Source organism: Sycon ciliatum, chromosome 3 (genome assembly GCF_964019385.1).
Source record: "Sycon ciliatum chromosome 3, ocSycCili1.1, whole genome shotgun sequence".
Classification (NCBI taxonomy): Eukaryota; Metazoa; Porifera; class Calcarea; order Leucosolenida; family Sycettidae; genus Sycon; species Sycon ciliatum.
Window position 1 is genome coordinate 35,318,120 of NC_088645.1, and position 9,897 is coordinate 35,328,016.

A 9,897-nucleotide genomic window follows, 5' to 3' on the forward strand; every position below is an offset into this window, starting at 1 on the left:
GTGCCATGCGTGTGGGTGTTCCCTCACTGTGCCATGCGTGTGGGTGAGAATATGGTAGGTTACTGTTTACAGCCAGACCGTACACCAGGGTTGTAGTCCGAGGTCAAAAGGGGGGGGGGGGGCATGGGCAACAGTTATTCCCGAAACACTGTGTATTGAGCAGTGAGTGGTGCTTTCTTGCAGGTTTGCCGAGTCGAAGGTTCGATGGACTTCTCGTGTGCTCTGGATGGCAGTCGTGAGTCAGTCAAGTGTCAAGTAAAGTCGGCGGAATAGCGCGAGCTCCGGTGTGGGGAGCAAACCTTTCTTACAAATCATCGCCAAAGTCGCAACCACTACTTCACCAGATAAACTGATAAAGAAATGTGAGTAAGATACGATCTTAGAGATAAGAGAGAAAGGTAGAAAGAGATAAAGAAAGAGATAATGAGAGAGAAAAAAGAAAGAAAGAGAGAGAGAGAGAGAGAGAGAGAGAGAGAGAGAGAGAGAGAGAGAGAGATGAAGACAGAGAGAAAGAGAGAGAAAGAGTTGGGAATACAATTCGGAGGCCGGGGGGGGGGGGGGTAAATTGGAACTTAGTTGATTTAACTTCAGCTTACGCATGCATGATGGAAGAGAATCCGTGGTAGGCCATTGTCCGCTACTGTTACAGGTGATTACTGCTGCCCCTGTTCGCTGATATCCTGGAAGGCATGATATGTTTGCTGTACCTCCAATTGTATAACTAGAGCGTGCGGTGTTGAAGTAACCATTAGCAATTGATGGAACAGCTGGACATGTGATGACTATTAGAAGTTTAACACACACACACACACACACACACTTGTACTTGCTCACTGCCAAAACTGGTCACGTGGGTCTCCCCGGGAGAGGGGAGAGAGACTCAAAAGGAATCTTGGAAAGATGACTCAATTGGCCATTGAACCACCCAGCGGCCGACACCCCCTGAAATCCCCAAACTAGGGTGGACTTGAAATGATCCCACTTACGGGCTCACCACACCTCAGTAAGTGGGTGAGGACAAGGTGCAGAAAAAGGATTGACGGCATCAGGGTATCCGCCCCGGGATCCAACTGCAGGTACCCCTGCCCCCAGTGAAGGTAATACTTGGTACTAGCGTGGGTGGCTAAATCAGAGTGGATCTGATATAAGCTTCACTAGCACCATTGATTTCACAAGAGTTAATCTAGCCAGAAGCAGTCCATGGTTAACAGGTATGTATACTTAAAATAGAAAGTATATGAACCCTGAAACCAACAAAGGTGGTAGGTACAACAATACACCTTCAAGCAGCCGAGCCCGTTGGCAACAGGCCCAACACTATCTGGCATAAGTGTACCCACCAACCGAACTAGCTGGCACACACACACACACACACACACACACACACACACACACACACACACACACGCACACATACACTATTGTAAGGTAAAAATTAGAGACGTATCCAATTTCGAAAGAAGTATCAGCGCTGACGCAATACACACATATACGAGGTGATTCGCGATTTTTGGACACGTCACAATTTTCGGACAAATCAGCTAAATATGGAAGTATAGTCCTCCTGAGTCGTTGTCCTTTCCTTGGTAGACAGACATTGACAAGAGTGTCTTCGTGTGGTCTTCAACTTTCTTCGTACTTCTATCTTTGCTTTTCTGGGCGTTTTCTTTACTATTCTTAGGTAATGTAATGAGCAATATTGAAAATTTCGATTAAACAATCAATGATGGAGGATTTCGTCGACTCTACGTCGCATGGGGGTATCAAGGTGCGTAACCAAACCCGCCTCAAGATGGATCGAGCACGTTGGTCAACAGCAACGCATTTCAAGGAATGGTATGACGTAGTCACGGAAGGGATGATTGCATGTGCCATTGCAGTCAAAAATGAGCAGTTCGATCCTGAGAAGCCCTATGACGCAATGTTTACCATTACGGACGTGGACATGCTCTTTGAGTGGGACCAGACCGGCTTCACGCTTGATCAGACAGACGACGGTAAAGGTGCTTCAGAGAAAACGATGACTATCGATGCTCACAACAGTGGAGAGTGTTTCGCTAACAAGTCTAATGTGAGGTGGACCATCACCGGAGGCTCATTTATGAAAGGAGATGCCAGGATGTGAAACTCCATCGACAAAGAGCATGCAGCTAGCATTGATGAAAGATCCGCCGTTGGCCACCACCATCAACCCAGCCACTGGGAAAGGTTTCCCTTGCCAGTTCCCACCGCATCCCTCTGGTGGTTTCTCCTATGAATTGGCACCGCTTTCGTTGAAGAATGTCGTGGGCCCATGCCTACCCAAAAAGGATGGAAAGCGCATCTACAGCCTTTGTGATGGATACATTGCGCACAAGACATTGCCAATGGCGAATGCTGCCAATGAGATTGTGTGTGCCACACACCAGCCACTTGTCACAAGTAGCCGATGTGGCAAACTTTCCGAAGTTCAAGCGCGTGGCCAAGCAAGCTGAAGGGGATATGCTTGTCGTGAAAGTCTGGGCAACCACCGCGTTTAACTGCATCTGACATGCCTGCAGTGTCACGTTGGACGCATCTCGCTACCTCCTTGACGAAAGCCAGTAAGCTTTGATATTGCTCAGATTTCTAGAGCTTTCAGCACCTGGTGCTGCTCCAAGACAAGTTAGTCGCCCAAGGTGCCCACTGTGACCACAAACAAGGTCACGGCCTTCCTTTCACATTACGATTTCAGTGATCGTTGAGCACACGGATTAGATTACACGATTTGCGACATGTCGGAAGTCTCAGGGGAACGTTTTGCTCCCGGTTAGTAAATGGTCTGCTAAAGCTCCATAGCGGACTATATGACCCAATATGTTCTTCAACCTACCGTATTTCCTCGATTAATGGACCATGCTCAAATAATAGACCATGCTCAAATAGTAGACCCTCCTAGAGGTCTCACGGAAAAATAGTAGACCATGCCCGAATAAGAGACCCGGTCTCTTATTTGAATTCATCGCTTTGCGCATGCGCACTAAGAAAGCACGTGGTGGATCAAAAAAGGACACGATTTTAGGTTGCGCAACTACAATTTTTGTAGTGGCTAGTGCTTTCTTTCATTATTTGAGCACGGTCCACTATTATTTTCATCGGCACATCGCTGGAAATGGTGGATTTTTAACACGTCAAGTTCTATATTATGACGTGTTAAAAATCCACCATTTCCAGCGATGTGCCGATGAAAATATAGTGGACCGTGCTCAAATAATGGACCATGCCCAAATAAGAGACCGGGGGTGCAACCCTCTTCAAAAAACAAAAGACCGGGTCTATTAATCGAGGAAATACGGTATTTGGAGAATCGAAAAATAGGTGTCCGGGGTCCGAATAGACCCCACCGCGTCTGTGTCCATTTATCTAGCCTGTTTGGACAGTATTATTACAGGGTGCGACAGAGCTCTCGGCCATTGAAGAAAATGTTGAGCCTGACTGGATATGGCAAAGGTACCGAGGCCTGACTGGATATGGCAAAGGTACTAAGGCCTGACTGGATATGGCAAAGGTGCTGAGGCCTGACTGGATATGGCAAAGGTGCTGAGGCCTGACTGGATATGGCAAAGGTGCTGAGGCCTGACTGGATATGGCAAAGGTACTGAGGCCTGACTGGATATGGCAAAGGTACTGATGCCTGACTGGATATGGCAAAGGTGCTGAGGCCTGACTGGATATGGCAAAGGTAGTGAGGCCTGACTGGATATGGCAAAGGTGCTGAGGCCTGACTGGATATGGCAAAGGTATTGAGGCCTGACTGGAAGTGGCAAAGGTAGTGAGGCCTGACTGGATATGGCAAAGGTAGTGAGGCCTGACAGGATATGGCAAAGGTGCTGAGGCCTGACTGGATATGGCAAAGGTATTGAGGCCTGACTGGATACGGCAAAGGTAGTGAGGCCTGACTGGATATGGCAAAGGTACTGAGGCCTGACTGGATATGGCAAAGGTACTGAGGCCTGACTGGAAGTGGCAAAGGTACTGAGGCCTGACTGGATATGGCAAAGGTGCTGAGGCCTGACTGGATATGGCAAAGGTATTGAGGCCTGACTGGATACGGCAAAGGTAGTGAGGCCTGACTGGATATGGCAAAGGTACCGAGGCCTGACTGGAAGTGGCAAAGGTACTGAGGCCTGACAGGAAGTGGCAAAGGTACTGAGGCCTGACTGGATACGGCAAAGGTACTGAGGCCTGACTGGATATGGCAAAGGTACTGAGGCCTGACTGGAAGTGGCAAAGGTATTGAGGCCTGACTGGATACGGCAAAGGTACTAGAGTAGTCAGCATTAGGTTCTGGGAGTTGCACACAACACTAGCACTGTCGCTTTCACAACACGTCTAGAAGTGGCTTACCTTGACTGCTGCTGTTGCTGCTGCTGCTGCTGCTGTTGCAGCCGTGTACCCTATCAGCTACTATGCCACTAAGACAAACGCAAATATACGAATAAGTTGAAAACGAGCTGTTACTGCTGCCATTACTGCTGCTGCTGCTGCTGGAGGATTGAGCACTGCTACTGCTGCTGCCGGGGCTGCTGAAAACGCCCTGGCATCTGCTGTTCCCGGGGCATACGGCCTGCGAATGTCGGCAGGGGTCGTGCGGCCGGAATACTTCCGCTGTTTGTATGGAGATGATCACATTAGCTGCAACAGAACAACAACAACAGGGCAGAGAGCAGTAGAGAGGCAAATATTCAAAATGATGCCAATCTGTGTTCCTGCTGCAGGGTGCCACTTCAACACTACCACATTCGGTCATGTAACTTGTACATTTACAACTCACACATGGCAAGTTAAGTTAAAACGTACAAAGCCCCCCCCCCCCCCATCCTCCTTTCTTCATAATTCTGCTCGCTTGTTTTTTTATCCACTAGAAGCAAGGTGTTGAGTCACCTCCACCATTACACTGCGCTCTTTAGCCGACTAGACCCTCCTGCACACAACCATCACCATTGCGAGGACACTTCCGTAGTAGTCGGCTAAAGAGCGCAGTGTAATGGTGGAGGTGACTGAACATTTTGTTTGGACAGTAGTTGACAAAATAGCTAGTTCCAACTCCTTAAAACAACACAGTTCTGCTATGTTTGTTTGTTTGTTTAGCCTTATTTTACTTAACCAGAAGCACAGGCAAATTCCGCCTTCTCACTGGGCGTATTGCCACACGTGTGTCAAGTAAGGAAGCATCTGAGTGTGCCAACCCAACATGATTCGTTCTTTCCACATTTCATCACTTTTCCGCGATATATCGGAAATACTCATTTGCAGGTTTCATGTCTCCTTCTTCATTTTTCATGTCTCCTTCACCTCATACTCCAGGTCTCTGCTGAAGAAAGTAGTTTTTTTCCAGCAGATACGTGAATGCAAGCATGATACTTACGTTTGCAACTAGGTGGAGACAATGTTGGTGTGGTGATGTATTGTTTGTACCGGACTTCTTTGCACTGCAAGATGGCTAGTGAGCGGGTCAAACGATGAGTTGGTTTTTGGGCCAGTCTCGAGATGCATGCCGGTTTCAAGCCATACGTACGTCATCTGATTCGCACCGGAGGGCCTGGCGCAGCGGGCGATGCTGGTTGTGATTTCGCCTTGCTGTCGACGGAAACAAGTACCGTCTCATCCTTACTCTAACTTCAGAGGCTACTTCAGCATGCACTCCCGGACAGACTAGAGCTGTAGAGAATGACTGACGCTTGTGCTCTGTGAGCAGCTCTGGCATCCACAGTCACCGCGACAAGACAAACGAACATTTGAGTCGACAATCAACACCACTTCAACAATCGCGGCATGTCACAATCAGCCTTTTCTCGAAACATCAACAACAAGGAACTATAGCTACAGGGCAGTTAGCTTTTTTCGAGCTCCGTAGTTTTTCGCAGGTTTTGCAGGAGCCAGCCGGCAGCAGGCCGGTCTGGAGCAGGGTAGGGACTGGATAGTTTAAAATTAGGTAGTAGATAGTTTGAGCGTTCCAAAATGCCCACGTCCGGTGAAAATCGCAGTTGGAATTCGGTCTCTCCGAAAGTTCTAAAGAGGAACACGGGTACTTTCCACGTTCCACTGCACACGAAAACCCTCGAAGTTGCTGAGGCCCTGATTGAACATGGCTACACCGACTTGATATCCGTGCAGCTGACTAGTAACTTGAGCTGCAAGGCCACGTTTCATTCCCGAGACACTCTGACACGACTTTGCCGAAACGGTTTCCATCTCAAGTCAGTGGAAGTGCGCGTCACTCAACTGGTGCCTGATTCCGTGGAAATCCAAATCCACGATGTGCCCATCTGGGTCCAAGATGACGTTATTATCGAAAGCCTGGGTGTCTTTGGATCGGCCGTTGGGCCTCTTCGCCATGGATTTGTCAAGACGAAGTCAGGGCTCGCCATTGCCACTGGTATCCGCTTCGCCACATTCTCTCTTCGCCCCAACATGCAGATTCCGTCGTATGTGAAAACATCTACGAACAACTTGTTTCGTGTACGCTACGATGGCCAGCCTGCAACCTGTCGTAAATAGAGAGGTTCTGCTACACGGAACTACGTACCAAATTCCGTGTCAACTGCAGTGCAGTTTGACACGGATTTTTCCTACGTTGCACCGGTTCTGCTGTACGTAGCATGCACGAAGCATGCACGAACACCCCGCCACATGTACTCTGTACGCTCACTTTTCACACGGAGTCCAGTCCGTGTGAAGCGAGCTTCACACGGAAAACGGTATGAAAAAATCCGTATCAAACTAAATCCCGTACCGCGGCGAAGTTTCCATACGTACTTTGGCACGTTATACCGTGTGGCAGAACCTCACTAATGCTCCCAACCGGGACACATCGCTGCAGATTGCAAACTCGCCACAGGAACGACATACGCCAAGCAAACCGCGCACACCAGAACAAGCGCAACTGCAACTGTCGGAGTGCAACCTGGTGAACTTACCGTACAGACCGGAGTCCAAAACGAGTCGCCAGACTCGGCACGCTCCAACAGCAGCACTGCCAGCAGGCCCAGCACCAGCCCGAGTACTCTCTCGAGTACTGGATGTAGTACGAGTGCAACTCCTGTGGGGTCAAATGTTGGAGAACCCGCAGTCAGCACTGAAGTGTTCGAAACGGATTTGAATTTGAAAACTACGAAAGTCGATGAGGGGACTACTGAGGATACTTCAGCGTTGAAAAACCTGACAGATACTGAGCCAGACATGTCGTCCGCACAGGGATCGCTGTCAAGCATGACAGCACACCCCAGAACTCCCCTCACGGACGTCGAAGTAGACATTCCTGCAGAGCGAGACCTAGAACGGACAGAGCGACTCCTATCAGAAGTGGCATCAAACATCAACACCGAAGCGATCCACACTTGGTTCACGCCTGAACGTCGAGGCAGGAATACCAGCACTGAGTCCTCACCAGAGTTGGCAACTGGGGTGAAGAAGAAGGATTCCCGGAAACCAACAAATCTAGCTCCAGGCTCACGATTTAGTCCGCTTGCCAGAGTCTAATCGTGACTTGAAAAGAAAAAGAAAAAAAAAATGCAGAACTATAACTATAATGTAACACCCACAGCACCACCTACCTCCCCGACCGAGTCACTCAGTGTGGGATTTCTGAATGTGTGTAGTGTTCGGCGGAAGGTAGCAGAAGTTCAAACGCTCATCTCAACACGAGGCATTCACGCTCTCGCAATAGCCGAGACATGGTTTCGCGCCGAACAACTCCTGCAGAAGCTCAATGCAGCGGAGGAAGAATGGAAACTCTGCACCAGACGTCGCAGACGCAGAGAGCAACAACATCGACCCTGGCCAAAGCCAACCCCTTGCCCCAGCACAGGGCTCACGCTTGAGCCCACTGGCACTGGTGTCACAGGATACTCAATCCTAGCGCTGTCCTCCACACAATATCAGTGAGAACAATACTTTCAATTGCGGAAATACCAAGAAAACGAAACAAATTACAAAAATAAAAAAATAAAAAATGGAAGTCGCGAATTTCATCAGCTCGAACGTCAGGTGTCTGTTCAACAAGATGGACGAGCTTAGCCACGTGGCAGAGTTGCAACAACCGTCAATAATCGCCATCCAGGAAACCTGGGCGGATCCAGCGGACAGCGACGGGATGTACGCCATCAACGGCTACAAACTCATAAGAGCGGACCGGGACACCTTTGGTGGAGGAGTCGCCACATACATACCACACAGCTGCCAACACGAGACAATTACCATTCCCATGACTCAAGCGGAATGTATTTGGATTAGAATAACAATCGGCCTAACCTCCCTTGTGGTAGGGAACATCTACCGTCCCCCGCGGTCCGACCCGGCAGAGTTCGTGATGGAACTGGAGAGAGCCATAAAGCTAGTTGAAAGACCCCAGGATGAGATACTTCTCCTTGGCGACTTCAACGCCAAGAACTGCTTGTGGCACCCCAGCGACACCACTGATGCCTTAGGTGAGGACCTGCATTGGCTGTGCGAGACTCGTGGCCTCACACAACACGTCTCCTTTGCCACCCACCTACGCCAACACACACCTACATCGTGCCTGGACCTGGCCATCTCTAGCCTCAGCCGCCATAACATCACCATCACAAGCCTGCCCCCTATGGGTGCCTCTGATCATGTTGTCATACAATGCAACCTACAACCCCAGCAGCACACCACCCACAGAAACAATAATACCGATAATAATAAAAATGAGAGCAGTACTACACAGCAAAGCACCTCCAGCACATACTGGTTGTGGAGCGAGCAATGCATTGCGTCCCTGCGTGAAGCTCTTGCTACCTGCAATCTGCAGTACGATCCACATCCCACTGACCCTCAGCCTGTAACCTCATTCTGGAACTTCTGGAGAGACCAGATACTGAAACTAGCCGTGCACCACTGCCAAGTGACCAGAAGCAAGTCCCGCAAAAATTCTACGCCCACTCGTCCCTGGATGACGAAGGATCTCCTCAGCCAGATCAAATTAAAGCACAAACAGTTCCGCACCTACAAGGCGACCCAACTAGACTCAGATTGGAAACTGTACACAGCCCAGCGTAACCGAGTAACCGCTCTTTTGCGACAGGCTAAGTCCGATTTTGTCCAGCAAACAACGTCAACGGGTACAAACCTCCACCGTCTACTGAAGCACCTGAAGAAACCGCCTAAGCAAACAATTCCCACACTATCGACAGCCAACTCCACTGCAGCCACGGCTATGGAGAAGGCAACAGCTCTCAACAAGTTCTTTATCTCCCAAAGCCAACAGTCCATCGACAAGACCACCTGTACTACACCAGACATCAACACTACCCCTGACATCAGTCATACTCTAAATACAATCGCAGCAACAGTGGAAGAGGTCGAGAAGCTTCTAAGCAGTCTAGACACTGGCAAGAGCCCAGGCTTTGACAACATCCCAACTCGGCTCCTGAAAGAAACTGCAAAGGAAATCTCCCCATCTCTCACTAGTCTCTACAATCTGTCCTTCAGAACCGGAGAAATACCACAGGATTGGAAAGACGCAACTATTACACCCATCCCCAAGTCGGGCAACCCCTCCCATCCTACCAACTACCGACCCATCTCCCTGCTCAGTATAATATCAAAAACACAAGAAAAAATAGTCCACTCTCGTCTGTACAATCACATAGCACCGCACTTACCCTCCAACCAATCCGGCTTCAGGAAACAAGACGGGACCGAACTGCAACTCGCACGGATCGTCCACCAGATATCCACAGCTAGGGATGCGGGGAAGCATGTTGTAACGTGTTTCTTCGATCTCAGTAAAGCCTTTGATCGTGTATGGCATCAAGGCTTGCTGAAAAAGCTGAGCCACTACGGTGTTGACGGCAAGGCTCACAATTGGCTCGAAGCCTACTTGACAGGACGCAGACAGCGGGTGCAGGTTGA